Below are 6,000 nucleotides of genomic sequence, written 5' to 3'. Positions count from 1 at the left end.
GTTTCAGAGAGAAGAGCGGACAATGTGACGATCTGGCTTTAAGACGATTCGATAACAAATGACGAAAACGGACGGATTTCTTAGGTTTTTACTACATATGAACACTTTTCACATTCTCCCGTGCAACTCGGCAGCTAGTCCTCCTTTCATGCAGAATCTTAAGGTCCTAGCTCATGTCCAAGTCACCAAAGCCAGCTAAAAAGTCAATAACCGATACCTAAAACTTGAATTGTACTACTTCTTACTGGCTATTACATCAACTTAGAAGCTTCATCTGTGTTCTACTATGGTGCTTTTAGTGTCTCCGCATACCGCAGCACGCGACATAGCTTTGTAGACGATAAGTACAACCGTTTCAGAGAGGAGAGCGGCCAATGTGACGATCTGGCTTTAAGTCGATTCGATAACAAATGACGAAAACGGACGGATTTCTCAGGTTTTTACTACCTGCGAACACATTTCACATTCTCCCGTGCAACTCGGCTGCTAGTCCTCCTTTCATGCAGAATCTCAAGGTCCTAGCTCATGTCCAAGGCACCAAGGCAGCTAAAAGGTCAATAATCAATACTTAAAACTTGAATTGTACTACTTCTTACTGGCTATTACATCAACTTAGAAGCTTCATCTGTGTTCTACTATGGTGCTTTTAATGTCTCCGCATACCGCAGCACGCGACATAGCTTTGCAGACGATAAGTACAACCGTTTCAGAGAGAAGAGCGGCCAATGTGACGATCTGGCTATAAGTCGATTCGATAACAAATGACGAAAACGGACGGATTTCTCAGGTTTTTACTACATGCGAACACTTTTCACATTCTCCCGTGCAACTCGGCTGCTAGTCCTCCTTTCATGCAGAATCTCAAGGTCCTAGCTCAAGTCCAAGGCTCCAAGGCAGCTAAAAGGTCAATAATCAATACTTAAAACTTGAATTGTACTACTTCTTACTGGCTATTACATCAACTTAGAAGCTTCATCTGTGTTCTGCTATGGTGCTTTTAATGTCTCCGCATACCGCAGCACGCGACATAGCTTTGCAGAAGATAAGTACAACCGTTTCAGAGAGAAGAGCGGCCAATGTGACGATCTGGCTAAAAGTCGACTCGATAACAAATGACGAAAACGGACGGATTTCTCAGGTTTTTACTACATATGAACACTTTTCACATTCTCCCGTGCAACTCTGCTCCTAGTCCTCCTTTCATGCAGAATCTTAAGGTCCTAGCTCATGTCCAAGGGACCAAAGCGAGCCAAAAAGTCAATAACCGATACCTAAAAATTGAATTGTAGAACTTCTCACTGGCTATTACATCATCTTAGAAGCTTCATCTGTGTTCTACTATGGTGTTTTTAGTGTCTCCGAATACCGCAGTACGTGACATAGCTTTGCAGACGATAAGTACAACGGTTTCAGAGAGAAGAGCGGCCAATGTGACGATCTGGCTTTAAGTCGATTCGATAACAAATGACGAAAACGGACGGATTTCTCAGGTTTTCACTACATATGAACACTTTTCATATTCTCCCGTGCAACTCGGCTGCTAGTCCTCCTTTCATGCAGAATCTTAAGGTCCTAGCTCATGTCCAAGTCACCAAAGCCAGCTAAAATGTCAATAATCGATACCAAAAACTTCAATTGGACTACTTCTTACTGGCTATTACATCAACTTAGATGCTGCATCTGTGTTCTACTATGGTGATTTTAGTGTCTCCGCATACCGCAGCACGCGACATAGCTTTGCAGACGATAAGTACAACCGTTTCAGAGAGAAGAGCGGCCAATGTGACGATCTGGCTTTAAGTCGATTCGATAACAAATGACGAAAACGGACGGATTTCTCAGGTTTTTACTACATATGAACACTTTTCACATTCTCCCGGGCAACTCGGCTGCTAGTCCTTCTTTCATGCAGAATCTTAAGGTCCTAGATCATGTCCAAGGCACCAAAGCCAGCTAAAAAGTCAATAATCAATATCTAAAACTTGAATTGTACTACTTCTTACTGGCTATTACATTAACTTAGAAGCTTCATCTGTGTTCTACTATGGTGCTTTTAGTGTCTCCGCATATCGCAGCACGCGACATAGCTTTGCAGACGATAAGTACAACGGTTTCAGAGAGAAGAGCGGCAAATGTGACGATCTGGCTTTAAGTCGATTCGATAACAAATGACGCAAACGGACGGATTTCTCAGGTTTTTACTACATATGAACACTTTTCACATTCTCCCGTGCAACTCGGCTGCTAGTCCTCCTTTCATGCAGAATCTTAAGGTCATAGCCCATGTCCAAGGCACCAAAGCCAGCTAAAAAGTCAATAACGATATCTAAAACTTGAATTGTACTACTTCTTACTGGCTATTACATCAACTTAGAAGCTTGATCTGTGTTGTACTATGGTGCTTTTAGTGTCTCAGCATACCGCAGCAGGCGACATAGCTTTGCAGACGATAAGTACAACCGTTTCAGAGAGAAGAGCGGTCAATGTGACCATCTGGCTTTAAGACGATTCGATAACAAATGACGAAAACGGACGGATTTCTTGGGTTTTTACTACATATGAACACTTTTCACATTCTCCCGTGCAACTCGGCAGCTTGTCCTACTTTCATGCAGAATCTTAAGGTCCTAGCTCATATCCAAGTCACCAAAGCCAGCTAAAATGTCAATAACCGATACCTAAAACTTGAATTGTACTACTTCTTACTGGCTATTACATCAACTTAGAAGCTTCATCTGTGTTCTACTATGGTGCTTTTAGTGTCTCCGCATACCGCAGCACGCGACATAGCTTTGTAGAAGATAAGTACAACCGTTTCAGAGAGGAGAGCGGCCAATGTGACGATCTGGCTTTAAGTCGATTCGATAACAAATGACGAAAACGGACGGATTTCTCAGGTTTTTATTACATATGAACACTTTTCACATTCTACCGTGCAACTCGGTTGCTAGTCCTCCTTTCATATAGAACCTTAAGGTCCTAGCTCATGTCCAAGTCACCAAAACCAGCTAAAAAGTCAATAATCGATACCTAAAACTTGAATTGGACTACTTCTTACTGGCTATTACATCAACTTACATGCTTCATCTGTGTTCTACTATGGTGATTTTAGTGTCTCCGCATAACGCAGCACGCGACATAGCTTTGCAGACGATAAGTACAACCGTTTCAGAGAGAAGAGCGGTCAATGTGACGATCTGGCTTTAAGACGATTCGACAACAAATGATGGAAACGGACGGATTTCTTAGGTTTTTACTACATATGAACACTTTTCACATTCTCCCGTGCAACTCGGCAGCTAGTCCTCCTTTCATGCAGAATCTTAAGGTCCTAGCTCATGTCCAAGTCACCAAAGCCAGCTAAAAAGTCAATAACCGATACCTAAAACTTGAATTGTACTACTTCTTACTGGCTATTACATCAACTTAGAAGCTTCATCTGTGTTCTAGTATGGTGCTTTTAGTGTCTCCGCATACCGCAGCACGCGACATAGCTTTGTAGACGATAAGTACAACCGTTTCAGAGAGGAGAGCGGCCAATGTGACGATCTGGCTTTAAGTCGATTCGATAACAAATGACGAAAACGGACGGATTTCTCAGGTTTTTACTACATGCGAACACATTTCACATTCTTCCGTGCAACTCGGCTGCTAGTCCTCCTTTCATGCAGAATCTCAAGGTCCTAGCTCATGTCCAAGGCACCAAGGCAGCTAAAAGGTCAATAATCAATACTTAAAACTTGAATTGTACTACTTCTTACTGGCTATTACATCAACTTAGAAGCTTCATCTGTGTTCTACTATGGTGCTTTTAGTGTCTCCGCATATCGCAGCACGCGACATAGCTTTGCAGACGATAAGTACAACGGTTTCAGAGAGAAGAGCGGCAAATGTGACGATCTGGCTTTAAGTCGATTCGATAACAAATGACGCAAACGGACGGATTTCTCAGGTTTTTACTACATATGAACACTTTTCACATTCTCCCGTGCAACTCGGCTGCTAGTCCTCCTTTCATGCAGAATCTTAAGGTCATAGCCCATGTCCAAGGCACCAAAGCCAGCTAAAAAGTCAATAACGATATCTAAAACTTGAATTGTACTACTTCTTACTGGCTATTACATCAACTTAGAAGCTTGATCTGTGTTGTACTATGGTGCTTTTAGTGTCTCAGCATACCGCAGCAGGCGACATAGCTTTGCAGACGATAAGTACAACCGTTTCAGAGAGAAGAGCGGTCAATGTGACCATCTGGCTTTAAGACGATTCGATAACAAATGACGAAAACGGACGGATTTCTTGGGTTTTTACTACATATGAACACTTTTCACATTCTCCCGTGCAACTCGGCAGCTTGTCCTACTTTCATGCAGAATCTTAAGGTCCTAGCTCATATCCAAGTCACCAAAGCCAGCTAAAAAGTCAATAACCGATACCTAAAACTTGAATTGTACTACTTCTTACTGGCTATTACATCAACTTAGAAGCTTCATCTGTGTTCTACTATGGTGCTTTTAGTGTCTCCGCATACCGCAGCACGCGACATAGCTTTGTAGACGATAAGTACAACCGTTTCAGAGAGGAGAGCGGCCAATGTGACGATCTGGCTTTAAGTCGATTCGATAACAAATGACGAAAACGGACGGATTTCTCAGGTTTTTATTACATATGAACACTTTTCACATTCTACCGTGCAACTCGGTTGCTAGTCCTCCTTTCATATAGAACCTTAAGGTCCTAGCTCATGTCCAAGTCACCAAAACCAGCTAAAAAGTCAATAATCGATACCTAAAACTTGAATTGGACTACTTCTTACTGGCTATTACATCAACTTACATGCTTCATCTGTGTTCTACTATGGTGATTTTAGTGTCTCCGCATAACGCAGCACGCGACATAGCTTTGCAGACGATAAGTACAACCGTTTCAGAGAGAAGAGCGGTCAATGTGACGATCTGGCTTTAAGACGATTCGACAACAAATGATGGAAACGGACGGATTTCTTAGGTTTTTACTACATATGAACACTTTTCACATTCTCCCGTGCAACTCGGCAGCTAGTCCTCCTTTCATGCAGAATCTTAAGGTCCTAGCTCATGTCCAAGTCACCAAAGCCAGCTAAAAAGTCAATAACCGATACCTAAAACTTGAATTGTACTACTTCTTACTGGCTATTACATCAACTTAGAAGCTTCATCTGTGTTCTAGTATGGTGCTTTTAGTGTCTCCGCATACCGCAGCACGCGACATAGCTTTGTAGACGATAAGTACAACCGTTTCAGAGAGGAGAGCGGCCAATGTGACGATCTGGCTTTAAGTCGATTCGATAACAAATGACGAAAACGGACGGATTTCTCAGGTTGTTACTACATGCGAACACATTTCACATTCTTCCGTGCAACTCGGCTGCTAGTCCTCCTTTCATGCAGAATCTCAAGGTCCTAGCTCATGTCCAAGGCACCAAGGCAGCTAAAAGGTCAATAATCAATACTTAAAACTTGAATTGTACTACTTCTTACTGGCTATTACATCAACTTAGAAGCTTCATCTGTGTTCTACTATGGTGCTTTTAGTGTCTCCGAATACCGCAGTACGCGACATAGCTTTGCAGACGATAAGTACAACCGTTTCAGAGAGCAGAGCGGCCAATGTGACGATTTGGCTTTAAGTCGATTCGATAACAAATGACGAAAACGGACGGATTTCTCAGGTTTTTACTACATATAAACACTTTTCACATTCTCCCGTGCAACTCGACTGCTATTCCTCCTTGCATGCAGAATCGTAAGGTCCTAGCACATGTTCAAGGCACCAAAGCCAGCTAAAAAGTCAATAATCGATACCTAAAACTTGAATTGTACTAGTTCTTACTGGCTATTACATCAACTTAGAAGCTTTATCTGTGTTCTACTATGATGATTTTCGTGTCTCCGCATACCGCAGCACGCGACATAGCTTTGCAGACAATAAGTACAACCGTTTCAGAGACAAGAGTGACCA

Source organism: Schistocerca gregaria, unplaced genomic scaffold (genome assembly GCF_023897955.1).
Source record: "Schistocerca gregaria isolate iqSchGreg1 unplaced genomic scaffold, iqSchGreg1.2 ptg000351l, whole genome shotgun sequence".
NCBI classification, from domain to species: Eukaryota; Metazoa; Arthropoda; class Insecta; order Orthoptera; family Acrididae; genus Schistocerca; species Schistocerca gregaria.
Note: the sequence above shows the minus strand (reverse complement) of the source record.